Source organism: Gymnoscopelus microlampas (assembly GCF_963454915.1).
Source record: "Gymnoscopelus microlampas genome assembly, chromosome: 5".
NCBI classification, from domain to species: Eukaryota; Metazoa; Chordata; class Actinopteri; order Myctophiformes; family Myctophidae; genus Gymnoscopelus; species Gymnoscopelus microlampas.
This window is the reverse complement of record NC_139942.1, coordinates 21,581,110-21,598,181: the sequence shown is the minus strand read 5'-3', so window position 1 is coordinate 21,598,181 and position 17,072 is coordinate 21,581,110.

Here is a 17,072-nt window from a genome sequence, read left to right as displayed (position 1 = left end):
TGCTCTGCCAGCCTTCCCTTGGCAGGGTGGTGGGAGAGGTGCTCTGTCATTCACCCAGCATCCAAGGTGAGAATTCAAAGCGTCACGCAGAATTCAAACACACTTGATGCACTATAGCTGTTTGACTTTAATGAATGCAACTGCTGTCCACTCTGCATGTGTATTTGAGCTGTTTCACGCGACTACACCAAGAGATGCTAGGTGAATATAATAGGTCTACTACTACTATTCAGTGGTGTAAAGTAACTAAGTACATTGAGGTATTTTTCACTTTACTGGAGTATTTCCAATTTTCAGTACTTTCACTTCTACTCCACTACATCTCAGAGGCAAATATTGTACTTTTACTCCACTACAATTATTTGAAAACTTTAGTTACTAGTTAGTCTGCAGATATACATTATTATTTTATAAAACATACATTAACCACTTTAGCCCTATTTTATACATAGGCTATTTGAAAATAGCCGATCTACAAGCTTGTAGATCTGCTATTTTCAAACATTTTAGTACTTTTACTTTTGGTACTTTAAGTACATTTTGATACCAATACTTTTGTGCTTTTACTCAAGTACATGTTGAATTCCGGACTTTTACCTACTTCTACATTGCAGTATTGATACGTTTAATTAAGTAAGACATTTGATTACTTTTTCCACCACTGCTACTATTATTATTAGTATTATTATTATTATTATTATTTTCAGAAGCATAACAGTATTTTCCATCAAGAAATGTAATTATTTTCTTCCACCCATCATGTCGTGTAACGCAGCTACACACCATGGCTCTTGAAGCTATTACATTAGATATCGCATTCTACAACGCTAATAAAATCACATTCAACAATGCTAATAAACTCCATCATCAGCAGCATGCTAATATGTTAGCAATTTAGCATTGTGCTTTGGGTTTATTAAAGTGTCCCCATGATGAATGCACACATTCATATGGCTGAAGCAAATAAAGTTGGGTTTATGCAACAAATAAACGAGTAGTGCCAAGCCAATATGAATTCACCCTACACGAGCTCCCGAAGCATCAAAAAGAAAATATTGCTCAATTTAAATTTAATGACTGCTTCCGCTCAACCCGGCACCAGCAACTGGGCATAGAGCCCGCACTCTAATAGCAATAATGCACTGCTTTATGAAACACCCTTCACACAGCATGCTTGAATGTGTGTGCATTTGCACGCGCATGTGTGCTCATGCGAGGTTGTGCGCGAGCATGTGTGTGTGTGTGTGTGTGTGTGAGAGAGCATCTGGGAATGGTAGGTTAATAACCTGGGTCCTAACACAAAGAGGTTGGGTACATGTGCGAAGTAAAAACAAACTGAAGAGAAAGAATTTAAGGGAAAAGCTCCCTTCGCATATTTTATGGGGACGTGATGGATTGGCTAATACATGTGTGAATTGACACGTGACGGCTGAAAGATATGCAAAACCCTTGGCTATGCTCCAGGTCTTTCGGTGTTAGAAGGAATGATGAGAAGTCATGTAGTGAAAGAGAAAAACAGCACAATACTATGTAAACTGTTTACAATATGTACATATTGCCATACATATTGTATATTAGGTGTATCTGTCCTTTGCGTATCGTGGGAAACGGTTTACTGATTGACAAACTCAGTGTCTGTATCGCCTTGGATAGCTTTTGTTGGCAGTTTGTTGGCAGTTGTCCAGAATCTGCAATCGACTTCAAACTCGACATACACAACGGGTACAACAAGTATTGCATAACCAGAGGGGCATTGTTCCCTATGGGCATCATCCTAGTAGTCTATCTATAATTTCCATGGACACGTGTGTGTATGTCTGTGTGCCTGACCCAGGCATGACTTTTTCGGTCGGAGCAGCGCTTGTCCAGAACCGACAAACCATGGACGTCTTTATCTGTCTATCTTTGGGCCTGTGGAGGATGCACTGAATGTATGTGTCGATCGGTAGTTGATACCGCATTGGGTTCTCTGACATCAGTGGGTACAGCGGGTACTCTGTACAACAAGTACACAGGTTTGCATCACATCTTCAATAGCATTTAAAATCAAGGATATTTAAATTGGGAGCAAAGCTACCAACTAATGAATGAGGAAATATATTGTATATAATATATCCAGTGATTTAGTGGTGTATGACGAAGTGGGTATACTCTAATTTTACCCAAACAATTCAAGGTGACCCATGCCATAAAGAAACAGCACCCCTTGTAAAAAGAATAATTACATTAAAAAAATCTCAGAAACAGTGACACACTCTGAATACAGAATACTGCAAATTATCATATTTTAAATGGTTGATATTGCCCAGGCCAACTTGAAGTGATAGTTTACTAAAAAAGAATGATCAGCTTCAGTACTTTTGCAAAGTCATTCGACTCCTGCCACCGTTAACAGTTCCATCAGATGTCCCACACTGAAGGGACAGTGGGAATGTTTATTTTTTTTTGACTGAAGAAATGTGTAGCTCTGAATGACCAACCAAGTAGAATAGACTTCAGTCACTGTTCATGTGATCATCGTTGCTGTCTATTTTTAACGGAACATCGTCATACTCATTGAAAAGTAGTGCACAAAATCTTAGCAGGTTTGGTTGGCCTTGCTGTGTGTATTTCTTGCATATGTTTACATTTTCCCCAAAGTCCTTAAAACATTTCTGGACCTGAATAATTGAGTCTGTCTTGGCTAACCATCAGTGCATGATTAATCATGTTTGAATTTAGTTTGTAAAGGGACTATTTTCAGCTAGACTTCTCAAATAAAACCAATCTTTTAAATGCATTAACTACATAGTAATAGTGTGTTGGATGGATTACCTAATTTCAAGAAAATGTCTTCTGTAAGTAAGTAAATCATCTGAATGGAATCCCAATTAGATGTTTTGGTTAAAAATCAAATGCTTTAAGCACTGCAATGCTTAAAGCATTGCAGTGCCTAACCTTAATTAATAAATTATTTAAAATAAACTTCCCCTTGCATAAATCAAAGCAAGAATCTCTCTAGCATTACCACTATGCCACACAGTCCATCAATGTAGCATGTGTCAAACATTATACTAAACCAGCCGATTGGTTTATAAATTATTAACATAATTCTTGAACTAATAAAAGACTGTGTTGATCCAGGAACAGTGCAGGTTTTGACATGAGTTTTGGAAAAACATAATTGTCGAATGGGTTGCTGTTTTATGTAACCAATTTAAATTGAGGACCGGTCGGCAGACCACGTCGTCACACTCATGTCACTATGACTCAGACATAACCATATAAGGAGTTCCCAATGCAGCTACACACAAATATGGAGCGTGTTGTCTAACCTCAATATGTCGTCATGGCATCAGGCACCAACAAATCAGTCAGCTCCATAGTATGGCCACATTATGCCCATATATGGGCATAATGGGCATAATATACTGATGACATCAGCGATCTCCTTATATGGGCATAAAAGGGACAAGGACTGACAGATACAGAGATCTCCATATATGGGCTTATTGGTCGGATTGGCGGTGCAACGTAGGTGTGAGGGCTGTGTAGTAGTTACATCAAAAATGCTGCTGAATCAGGGTCAGGGGCAGATAAAAAAAGAAGGGGAAAAAAAGCCTCTTCACAACACAGCAAAACACTCCACAGACATATTCTCATCAAGTAGCCACTTAAAGGTTACAGTAGTGAGTCTACCAGCCTCGAATTATCATTTTTTACCCCTGCTCCATTGTTCACTTGCTGTTTAGTGCGTGGTAATGACTAGCAATCAAGGTACTTATGTTTTGCTGAGTGAGGAGTTAAGTGAAGGAATAGGCAATAAAGTACCTAACATTAGTGGCATATAAGGTACCATAATCTTTTGCCATTGTCAGGGGAAAAAAACACATTATCAAGCTGAATCATAAGGAGTGGGAATCACTGAATCATATGAATCACCGAATCTTGAATTGTGTGTTTAACATCCAGTTTGTCTACAGCACATGTTAGCTACTATGTATAACCAGAGAGGGCGCTATTGCATAATTGAAATTGTATTGCCTGGTAGAGTAATGTACTGTATACTATAATAATAAACCCTCCCGCTCTTATTTCATGATCCTAACATACAGTATGTGCAGGTTTCTGTGTAGCTGAGGAAAATGGACCGTCCACAAAGCCTTTGGTAATGACATAGTTTTGAATTAGATTTATTCACTTAAAACTAGACTGGATCAGTTCACTTTGCAGGTTGCTGATCCTGTCTGGGCTTGGAGCTGATACGGAAATGGTGCGTGCATGTATGTGAAAGTGTGTCTGAAAATTACCAGATATAATAGGCGGTTTCTAGGCCAGATCTGGCTGGTTAATTTGTAATGAAACCCAGAATTTCTGCAGAAAGCCTGATGACGTTAGTCTGTTAGTTAGTTAGTTAGTTATACAGCATATACTTCATTGACAGGAGTCCCCCAGGGGTCTATACTAGGCCCCCTCTTTTAAAAGGAAAAAACTGCACCAAATATCTTTGGCAAAAAATAGCCATCTACAAGCTCACAGTGCATTGTGGAGCCATGTGTTGCACGTCTTGTCTCGTCTCTATACACCCTCCTATTTAAAGAAAATAATCTGCTCATAGGTTTGTATGTTGTCCTTGTGCCAGAGTCCCCAGCCATACAATATGTGGCTTTCAGTATTATCAGCGGTTGATACAGAAGTGTGGATGAGACCCCCCAGCCCCGCCCAAACACACATGCATGCCACGCACGCGCACATGCACGCACACCGTCATAACAGACTCACAAGGGTGAATGTGTTTTGCCCCTCTCAACAGCGTTATGCAGCACAGCCGGCGTCCGCCCTATTCCCTTTAGGTCTATCAGAATCCCACCATCATCTCTGAGCTCCCACACGCTTCCAGGCTTTGGGTCTCTCTGTCTGTTCAACTGAGCTAGCCGAATAACCATCTGCATTTAAGAATCAATAATGATAAGACAGAAAGACAGAGAGGAGGATGGAGATGAGATAATGTTTAGTGTGTGTGTGTGTGTGTGTGTGTGTGTGTGTGTGTGTGTGTGTGTGTGTGTGTGTGTGTGTGTGTGTGTGTGTGTGTGTGTGTGTGTGTGTGTGTGTGTGTGTGTGTGTGTGTGTGTGTGTGTGTGCGTGCGTGCGTGCGTGTGTGTCTGAAGGGACAGCAGAGTTAGGGGTTGTGAACTGAGATCTAGAGGGCCAGCTGCCAACGGATTAATCCCTCTCTGTGCTTGGGCAGCAGAGCGTTTGGCAAGCCAGGCACCATACGCTGGTCAATGGGAGACGAGGTGTGTGTGTGTGTGTGTGCGTGTGTGTGTGCGTGCGTGCGTGCGCTTCAGTAGAGGACCGGGTCCGGCCAGCTCTGCAGTGGTCTCTGCATTTGTGTGGGCTGGCAGGTGGGCCGCCTTGTCGAATTTATGCTCTGTCGGCCTAAAATAGCAGCTCTACAAGCTCAGAATGCGTCACATCGCAACATGTTATGAGCTTGTAGATCGGGTTATTTTTGGTGGGCGACTCCGGTGTACGATGAAGCATAAATCAGGCTTCAGATGGATGGAGAGAGAGGAGAGAAAGGCAAAAACTAATCCAGCGTGTAGCGAGTCAGCCGAGGCACAGGAAACAAATGGTATTAGGTCGACACCTCAACACACCGAGGCGACAGAGTTTAACGCTCTGTGGAGCATCTAGGCCACAACATCACCCCCCCCCCACACAACCTGCACCAGCTTTTCTTACATTTGTGCGAATTAGTTTTTATCGTGCAGCATCGCTTTCCTGTGTGTGAGAGTGTATTTTGTTTAGTCAAACATAATTCAACCTCATTCAGGTAAGGTACAATCAATGAGACATACAGAGTGCATTATCTCTTCTTTTTTTCTGTCTTTTTCTGTCTTTATTGATAGTCCTCAGTGAAGAGAGACCGGAAACAGGGCGAGAGGATTGGGGAGTGACATGCAGCAAAGGTCCGTCGGGCATTGAACCTGGGACTCTTTGTCAGAGCCTATATGGTACGTACCTTAACCACTCGGCTATCAACCACACAGTCTTGATTACTCTGCTTTAGGCTGAACAAGAACTGCTACTGAAAGTGTCTAACCGTACAGGAAGTGCCGCTAAAGGAAGCCCTAAAGGAAGCAACATTAATGTTGTGCAGATATGTTTACATTCCCAGGTCATGAAAACCTACAAACAATTCTCCCACGCAGTCATTTAGTAATCAGTAAGTGGCAATTAACTATTTGGGACCAAGTAACGTTATGTAAAGCAAACGCATAATTCAAAGAGTTGAAAGGGCATAACATTTTTATGAAAACAAATACAGTAGGCCTAAAAAAAATACATCCACACACAGAGATGTTAAAAAGTATAATCATTTAAAAACATTTGATAGACTGTACATACATGTTCATATTAAGGTGTTTTCACTGTACGGTACTTTTTTACCTTAAATATTTTCATGAAAAGCATTCATCATGTTCCAATGTTGAAGACTCCATGACTGTGGCCTTTTATAGAGGTGAAATGGAAATAGTGAAACCTATGCGACAGATATGTTGTAAACACGTGACATGCAGTGGCTTATTATTTGTCTATTGCCTCTTAAGATCGAAAGCTATATGATTCCTATATGATCATCATATGACGAGGCAAACTAAATAGCAAACTAAACAACTCCCTTTCGCAGTCTAGTTCAGTCCATGTAGGGTTAACATAGCATCGATAACAGTGATAAATGGTCTACTTTTATGTACCATGATTGACTGTTGTATTGCTGTGTGTCCTTTGCAATTGATCTGTTTCTTATTTGTGCTGAGAAACGATTGTGCTCTACTTTTTTTGGCTGTGTTGTGTCATAGATGATGTTGGTTGTGATATTTCACGCTGAAGTCGCAGATGTGCTGATCTAGAACAAGTTGCATCATGGATGTTTTATTACCACCAATGACTCAAGGCGTACACACACAGTCAGAGCTATTAACATCTATCACAAGCATTGAGTTTAGACTTTTATGTGGAATTGACTGTGGCCGCTGAATTAATTCAATTGTATCCTTGGTCAACCTTCAGCAAGCGCTGAGTTTGTTCTCTGAAAGGGAAATCTAAATGTTTGATGAATCTGTTCCTCTGGCCTGACCACCTGCTGTTGGCAGACATTGCCGTTTTTAGCCATGGGGATGGTCGTCAGCTCGTCACAGACGGAGCCTGTGCTGAGGTGAAAAGTTTAAAAGCATATCCATCAAAATATTGTTTGGCAATTCACCTTACAGCAGTGCGGAATGAAAGAATGTCAGTGAGCTATTAGAATACATTCTTATTCACGTTTGTTTTCTCAAAACCCTCTGTTGTAGCATGGGGTAATATCACAATGTTAATCTTTATTTGGGTACGGAAAGCTCTGTTATTCGGTGGACGTGTTCACTAAAGGAAAACTGTTTAGAGGGGATCATTCACTGATAACTGCTAATTATAGACATAAAACATCAGGTGCCAGTACACCGATGCCAGTAGTGTGTGAGTGAGTGTGTGTGTGTGTGTGTGTGTGTGTGTGTGTGCGCGCGCACGTGCACCGCACGCTAACAATGGGATCCCTATTAGTTTGGGGTCATTAATCATTAAAAGCTTACAAATGGCAATTAGTTAAAGTTGATAAATGTTTAATGAATGTATCAATAAATGATCATTAAGGCTGAATACTCCTCCTTGGAGTGAAAATCATGGAACTTGAAACTGGCAACTAAGCATGCCACTATGTATGTAGGCTGTAGTGTACCTGCATAATACATGTATGAATATACACGCTATAATGTGTCTTATGCTTGTAGTATGTCTCTATGCATTATGTGTACACAGAGCTTTTAACAGTTTAAGTGGCAAATCCAGTCTGACAATAACAATGGGGGTCCCATGTGGTGTGGTCGCCTGGTGTGTGCATATTAACGGCGGGACTCAACCCTTGTGGGAAGTCATCAACATGTTGAATCAATCAGCGTACAGTTGAGTTTTCAAGTAGGGGGGAGGACAAGAGAAATAGGAGATGGTGGTCTTTCAGCAGCAGCATTTTCAATTATCAGCTGTTGTTTATAATAATCATGGCAGGTGCGTCATCGCGGGGCCACTTTACAAGAAAGATCTGATGTTAGCCAAAAACTTGATTGCCAAAGCTGAGGTTTTATTAGGTGAATTATATGATTACCCTAAAACATGACCCTAAAACAGGATATTTGAGACTGAATGCGCTGAAATCGTATCATTGAAGATCTTTACATTTTTTGTTTTTTCACTGTTCATAAAAGTACATGATCGAAGCTACCAAATGTGGCATCACTTGCTTATAGTGATGAGCGGGCCGACCCGTAACGGGGCGGGGCGGGTCATGAAAAAACCCAACCCGCACATCACTACTTGCTTATATTGACCCAACAGTTGTAGAATTACAGCTTATTGAAATATTAATTAACAGAAAATAGAAAACTGAAGGTGTGACAAATCTGCCTTTCAAGTTTTGACAAGGGTTTTCACACTTTCTCAGAAACATAATTCATGCTTTGAATTGATATATTTTGTTAATAATTTACCCAACAATTGAATAATGGTGGATTTGCTCCACCAACATTTAAATTGAATCATAAAATATTAAATCATAATAATTCAGAGTTTAGGGGTCAATATAAACTTTATTAAGATGTCTGGAAGACATCTTATCAAGTTCTAAGAGCACTAACAGCAGATCTTTCTTATAGAGCAGACCCAGGAGCATCGAGCTTAGGGGCTCAAGGCTATTTTGCACCCATCATGGTACCTTCAAGGGGCATAACAAGACGTCAAGTCCCTTTTTCCTCCTTACAATTTAAAATTTCACACAAAGATGCAGACTTGCGATTCTTGTAGCTTGGACTTTGGACTACCACGACGAAAGATGCAATATCTTCAAAAGACAACAGTCATAGTGAAACATTTTAACTGAGGGGTTATAGGCTATATTGTACTTTCAGCGAAGGAAGCGCTCAAAGGACAGGCTATTGGGTCACCAAAATAAGTAGGATTCATCCCTCAATCAGCCAATTAGACTGAGATATCTTGTGTGCGAAGATGACATTTTGGCCTGAGGCTGGTGCTATAGGCTACAACATCATGGGGTCTCTCAAATGCTTAGTGTTCATCTGACACACTCAGCAAGTTTCATGGCAATCTCCCTTTTTGATTTTGACTCATCTTGCATGCAAATTGGAAATTTGCACACGAGAGGCCTTTCCTCCGGTGGCACTAGAGCAAAGGCCATGGGGCCACCAAACACAGTAGGGTTCATTCTCCGGTCAGCATTGTTTTTTAAATATTATTGTGTCTTTTGTTTGTTTGTGTGCATGCGTATGTGTGCGTGTGTGCGTGCGTGTGTGTGTGCGTGCGTGCGTGCGTGCGTGCGTGCGTGTGTGTGTGTGTGCGTGCGCGCGTGCTTGTGTGAGCGTGTGTGCGAGCGTACGTGTGAGCGTGCCTGTGTGCGCGTGTGTGAGTCGATGATCTTGTCGTTACTACAAAATCTTTACTCAATAGGTGGTTCTTTAATCATGTCAACAACTTGAAGGATCCCCACAGGCAGCCACTGAATCCCTGTGAAGCATGATAAGGAGAATAGAGAGTGAGAGAGAATACCACTAGTGGACTGCTTGACAACATCTGACGAATAGCTCCCGTGTTGTCGCGCTATACCTTAAACAGTGGCCGCCCATCATGATACTGGCTACTTTCAATGAAGTGAATTCATTCCATGCATTCAATGGTAGGCCGATAAACTTCCAACGAAATGTCTGTTTGTGTGAAGGGTTGGAATTTGTCTTAAATTGAGTTGGCTCATTTGATTTCACGGTAGGATAATAGCCATCTACACCCAGACCACTAGCTCTTTCTGCCTGTCATCAGTGGGAATGATGTTTCATGCTTGGATGTCATGATAAATGCGGCATCAAATCTTAATGCACACTAATCAGTTTTCTATTATGCAGTTGGTTAAATACTAGTGTACACAATATAATCATTCAATATTGAAAGGTAAAGATGTCTAGCATCTTGTCATTGTTAAGGTTGAGATTAAGTATCCAAAACGACCCTGTGTTTACTTTGAAAGTTAGATATGTAGCATCTTGTCGTTGTGAAGGTTGAGATTAAGTATCCAACTTTGTTGTTGTGTTTACCTAGTGTTTACTTTGAAAGTTAAATATGTCTAGCATCTTGTTTGATATTAATATATCATATCTAAAATCATCCTGTGTTTACTTTGTTTACTGAAAAAGAAGAGACTATCAATCAAAAAGCTCTGCTTTTGGAGGGAAGGTAGGATGAGACTGAGAGAAAAAGAAAGAGAGAAGGTGATCGAGATGAGCAAGGCGGAGGAGGGTAGGATTTAACATGAAGGATTCGCTTCATGTACTGAAGACGTAATTGAATAATTAAAATCCAAAACGATGCAAAATTGTTATCCGAATAATTGTTCCCCAAATGTCTTGCACATAATTAGGTCAGGGAAAAGAACAGGGGGCCAGGTTGTGACAGGTTGTGAGCTTGTAGATTGGCTATTTAAACTATTTGAAAATGTTTTTAAAAATAGTAAAAAATGGCAAAGATGTTTAGGTATAATGGGTAAGGCACCGGCGAAAATAGGTCCCAGGGTCTAATAATGGCATGGCTTCCCTGTATATCTCTGATGTCAAACACGAATATTCACAACAATGTTCAAGCCGCTATGCAGCCCTCACATCTAGAGCTTACGCCACACCACCGATCCGAGCAATATGCCCATATGTGGAAATCTCTGTATCTGTCAGACGTGTCTACTTAACAGGTGACATAAGGACATAGAGCTGTTCTGGAAACGGCCAGACTGAGAACCGAAGTGATACAAAAAAAGTCTGAACGGCGCGAATCAGTCTGGATTCCAGGCTAGGGGTTTGCGAGATTAGCTACAGACAGACAAAAAGTCCCAAAACAAGCTCCGATTTTGGACCACTAAAACTCTGGGTATGGCCATGCAGTGTCAGTGCATGAAATGTTATGACAGCTGTATTGTAAGAATTTAATTATATACTGACACATTCCAACAAAAATGTCAATGTCAACATAAAGAAATACCAGTTGAGCTGTAATTGAACACTCTGGTTTTGATGTGGTGCAGTGTGGGAGATTGAACACCAATTTGGAGTTTTCTGAATGCCTCAGATTTGATGTTTTTCTTGTTCTGCTAACTCAGTGAGGTCAGGGTTTTATTTTTCCTAATGCATTATAGTACCACAATTGTCAGTACTGATTGTCAGGAAGATCTACGTTAAATAGTCCAACTTTTTGTTGAATAGCAGCAAAACAACTAATAACCCTTAATTAAAGACATGAACCATAGACTGTCAAAAATAATGGACGTATGTGACCGTGACGGCACCCATTGGTTTGTGGAGTTCCGTTTTGAAGCCTCTTTTGGCAAGTTGACCGTTGCCATTTGGGCTATGGAGATCCCCAAACTGGAACTTTTCAGCCAGAAAAGTTTTTGGATGAGAGGGTGCTTTTTTATACCTCTGTCCTAATCGCTGTGGTGTCGCTACCCTAAAGCATATCCTGCTTTATCATCTACTAGCAGGGCACCCAGCGTTGTGCAGGTATAAAGTAACATTTTTTGATCGTTGGGAATGCAACTTTACTCGAAGCTACTGCCTGCCACTCAGCTTCATGAATCCGCCACCTATCGAAGTTGTACTCCAAGCCTGTCAAGAGGAGATTGCCAGGCTCACTCCCATGTGGATGAACTACAGGGAAAGCATGTCAGATGACATCCTTCACACTGTGAGGCATCAAAATATGGAGCTCCGTACGGCTGGTGGTTTTGACGTGGGATTTTGACCTGCCCATGACCTTATTGGATCATAATACATGGCTATGGAAAAAGTTTCTGTCCTATCAACCCTTTAGAGCAGAGGTCTTCAACAGGGGGTCGGGGACCCCTAGGGGGTCCTCGGAGATACTGCAGAGGCGCCGCCAAGTCTTTGTGTGATTTTTTTTTATAAACATTTTTACATTAACCACTTAACCACGCATCCCTATTCTGGGAGGAACATAGCAGATCTACAAGCTCACAACGCGTTGGCTATTGTCGGCGAAGAGGTTTGGTGTACAGGGAGAAAAGAGCAGACCAAGTACCGAGCCAAAGATCAACATTACAAAGTATTCAGGGTTTAAGTGGTTACATGTCTGAAAACACACATCTAACAAGAATCCAATATGAAGGGGGGGGGGGGGCTGCTTCATCTCTCTCTCAGCTAAGGGGTCCTTGGCTTGAAAAACGTTGAAGAGCCCTGCTTTCAAGTGTTGCCGCTGGCGGTGTAAACAATTGAATGATATTAGGAAAAACCCCATAGGTGAAGCCTTAACACTCTAAAACACATTTGTTTGTATTTGTTTGTAATGTACTTGTTGATTACATGTATTAATTTTCTATGCTCTGTTGTTGAATTGAATACATAAGACCACAATGGAAACAAGTTTTTGTGTTATCCTTTTAGCCTACATGCTTTACTATACATAAAATACTGTTAATAAAGTACTATTAAAGTATTAAAGTATTCAATCAATCAATCAATCAATCAATCAATCAATCGCGTGCGTGCGTGCGTGCGTCTGTGTGTGTTGAAGAAATGATACATGAAGTCACTAACCACATCTGACATTGAAGAGTTTCGCCGGGAGGACATAGAGTAATGCATGCAGAGAATGATGCTGTTCCTCTCAATTTTGCACACTGCTGAACAGGCGATAGAGCACGCCCTCTCGGACTCCCACCCGCAAACACGGCCAATTGAGTGCCCAGCCAAGCCAGATGCACCATGGAGGATATGAAACTCTAGTCTCTGTGGTGGTGGGCCCAACTTTATTTTACTTTGCGGCACCTAGACGCCCCATGATATTTTATATTAAAGCTTAGCCGAACCTGGGGGTCAACCCGTAGGACCCAAACCGCACAGAGAGCGTCTCCTTTCAAACCCCAATGGTTCTATTGAGCCCCCCGCCCACAGGAGTGGCCCAATTCTCTCACAACTTGCTACAAAAATCGCTCATGCAAAACTATATAATCTCCTACCTTTCATTTTCCACCTTCACATGTGTCTCCTTTTCTAATAATCAAAAAGTGCTATATATTTCATCTCGCAATTTACTTCCGGATGGTTCGTTTTGCACCTTTTTCGCCACATCGGTCACGGGAAAGAAATAAGCGCTGCCGTGGTCTATGGAAACGAGCCCAAAAGTGCACCCAAATGAGCCCAACATCGCTTACACACAAAGCAGACCTGGCACCCCATTTCAACGTCACAGCAACATGCAGCCAATCAGCGTCGACGGCAACGCAGCCTACGCCAATCATGTGTGAGAGATCTACAAGCTATGGGGCAGAGACGCCGTGTGCCATGCACCGTATCTTAGCAACAACGAAAGCGCTCACTCTCATTGGTCGTGTCACGCTAAGAGCAGTTCCCAGACAATGCCATCTCAGAGAGCTTGCTGTAGTGTTTATATATCTATGGCTGTAGCCATCAGAGTCAGTCGCAGCGACGACGGACAGGGCGCTGTGATCGTTGGCATGTAGCTAACGCTAACGTGGTTGTCATGCCTGCAGCGGCTGTGCAATCACTTTGTCAACAATGCACGTTCGTGCGGTAACTGTTATTATTGCTGCTCCGTTAGTCCATTGTAGATGGTGTATGTTGTCTGTGTCTTCTGGTGTAGCTCCACAGCAAGTAACTAACGTAATGGCAGGACCGCCCCGTGCAACGCACGTTTAGGCTGCATTATGGTCATGTAGTAATTTCAGATCATTTCGGTCCGATTAGGGCAGTGGCTACCCCCCCCCCCCCCTTAATCATATTTGAACTGGGGACCCCCCCAATTTTGTTTGACTCCGTTCCACAAGTCAATATTGTGAAAATGGCAGATCTACAAGCTCACAACGCCTCACGTTGAGAGGCGTTGTAAGCTTGTAGATCGGCTATTTTCAACATGTTTGCCTCTCTCTTAAATTATTTGACACTGTGGCCAATGTTTTATAGTATAGTTTGTTGACTACTTTTGTTGCAGTCAGTGATGCTATGCTCATTTGAGAAGTGGTTGCACTCTCTATTTTAATGACGTGACGCGCACGTCGCTTAACACCTACAGTACAGGTCACACAATGGACAATTGATATGCATATAGGCTAATTCCTATGTTAATGTACCGCGTGAGTCGGGAGCCTTTGTAAACTTTGATGAAGTGTGAATTTAAAGTAGTTTTAAATCTATGCGTGTGCCTGCACGTCCCCCTGGCCAAATAAGTGGTTGCACGGCGTGCAACCACGTCCACTGAGCATTGCACCCCTGGTTGCAGTAATGGTCTTTTCCTTTACTTTAGCTTTTTTATTGTCTCCGCCAGGCCGAAAGGGATGGCGCGAGAGTATGTTTTACCCCCTGTCCGTCCGACGGTCTGTGGATAGCTAATCTCCCGCATCATTGGCTTGATCGCAGCGCTACTGTGCACACACACTCCCTGGATGCCAATTCAGAACCTCTGCCCCATTTCTTTCACATGGCCCTGTTATAGTGCCACCAGAAGGCCGCTTCTTGCAAAACACATTTTCTCACAGTACTGCTACATATTTTGTCCTAACATCACGCAAATCGATACACAGTATCTCTATAGTCATTAAAAAAAAAACTCTTTCAGATTTTTCATTTTCCATCCTGATTGACTAAAAATGCCTTCCAAAGTTTCCAGGACTGCTCCGTTTTGACCAAAATGCCTCAAATTATGAACACAGCATGCACTTTCCGTGCAACTTCGCACCCACATTCCCACTATGCCCAGCAAGACATTCCACTTGAGATTTCTCTAATCAGCCTCATGGTGGCGCTATAACAGTCCAATTTGTGTTTTTACCTATACCTGCACCAATCTGTGTACAACTTTGTATGTGCACTCTCTAGAGGTCAAGGAAAAACCTTTCCCCTGCATTTCTCACATCTACCTTTTATAGCTCCATCAGGAGGCCGCCTTATGTACAACATATTTCTTTACATTACTCCTTCCCATTTTAGCTACATTTCACGCAAATCGGTACACATGATCTCTATAGTCATGTGATCAAGACGGATCTGTTTAATCTTTCATATTCCATCCCGATTGGCTAAGATTCACATCTAAAGTTTGCACAAAATGCCGCAAATCATGAATGCAGCGTCCGATTGTGGTCAACTTTGCACGCACATTCACACTATGTTGAGGAACAAGTGCTACCATTTTTACATTGGCCTGTGGGGGGTCCCCACCGACTCTACCTGGCCCTTAGGTGGGCCCCACCAAGGCAATTCTATGTGGGGCCGAGGTGGGTCTTAACTGTGATGCCCATGCGGGCTATAAGTCGCTTCTACCTGGCCCTTAGGTGGGCCCCAACTAGCCACGTTTATGTGGGACCAAGGCGGGTCCTAACTGGGTTTGCCCATGCAGGCTTTCACTGGGTTCTACCTGGGCCCTAGGTGTACCCTAACCAACCAGAGTGCAGTGCCCATCGCTCCAAATGTTGTGACGTCAGGGCTCTCAATACTGCACATTGGTGGAGGAGGAGGGCCCGCAGGGCGCCCGCACACATCGCTGAACCAATGGTAGCCCACGGATGTTTCCTCTGGAGATTTAAAATCTGCCCCTCTATGCCACATATCATCCACGCTACAGGGTCTTCACTGACCGAGCCACGGCCCCACTGGCCCTCATGACGCTATGCCACTTATATGCGCTGCCAAGTGGCCGCGGGCGCTACGTGGGCGTGGCGGCGGGCTAGACGCGAGGCCCTGCGTAGCAGGGCCGAGCTTCTAGTCATTCACAAATAGCTACATTTCGGATCACCACATCCACCTCGATGAAAAACTTCTTTTCTTTTCTTTTCTTTTCTTTTCTTTTCTTTTCTTTTCTTTTCTTTTCTTTTCTTTTCTTTTCTTTTCTTTTCTTTTCTTTGTGTGGTGGGGTTGTTGGAACATGCACAGGTTGATAATCAGAGAACTACATTTGCCAGTCGTAAATTGAGGCAAATGCACCATCAAAGGCATCATCAGGTGTTTTCGCAAGGTCACGGTTAAAAACCCCTAAATTGCAATGATTCATTCTCCTACTTTCCGATGCGAGGGCTCAGACTTTTTATTCATCCCAGGTTTTGGGCCCCTGCCACAAAAGGATAGAAGTGAGTATAGCATTGTTTAGGGAAGGCGGAATTTACATATAAATTGGGAAGCGGAGGTAAGCGAAGAGGGGTGGGGGTGGAGGCTCTGACAATACAAGGTTTTTGTGCTATGAGCAAGGCTGGCATTTGTGATCTTGAAGCATGTTTGCAGATTTTTTTTTCGTGGCTCAAATCTCCATAATACAGCTGCCGAGCCCCGTGGAACCCTCATGCTGTCTCTTTGTGTCTCACTGGGGAGAGGCAGGGAATAAATCATTTGGAGACAATGGCTAGCAATGGGCCTGCTGATGTATGTCTTCACCTCAATCCCTGGGAGATTAAGCAGGTCCCCTTGTACCACATCAGCTGTCAAACACACACTCCGACATATTGTCGTCATGGCCCACCTTGATTGTTTTGTCTCAGAAACTTAGTCTCAAGACCCCCCTTTTATCTGTTTCCATTCACTCTTGGGGTTGATCACAGCATTATCTTATCTATCCATTCCAACCCCCATACCTGATTGTTTCACAGTATTCCCCAAGCAGTGTAGATAGAGTCCAATCAGTCTACCTGTAAACACCAGTTTACCCAGGGGGAGCGGATGTTGGAAAGTTTGGCCAAATGTCAGATGAGATCTTATCAAGCAAACTTCCCTAAGTTACTTTGCACTAGTTTGTACATTGAATAAACAAACACACCTGATGGTGCAAACCCTTCCCATACCAACGTCTCTTGTTCTATGTCCGAAAAAAGAAAAAAAAAAGAAAAAACTGGTTCTCACAGGAAATATAAAAAGGTAACAATAGTTAAAAGTGTCAATGGTGCTCACGGATCAAATGGGATCAAGCATGCGAAAAAACTACAG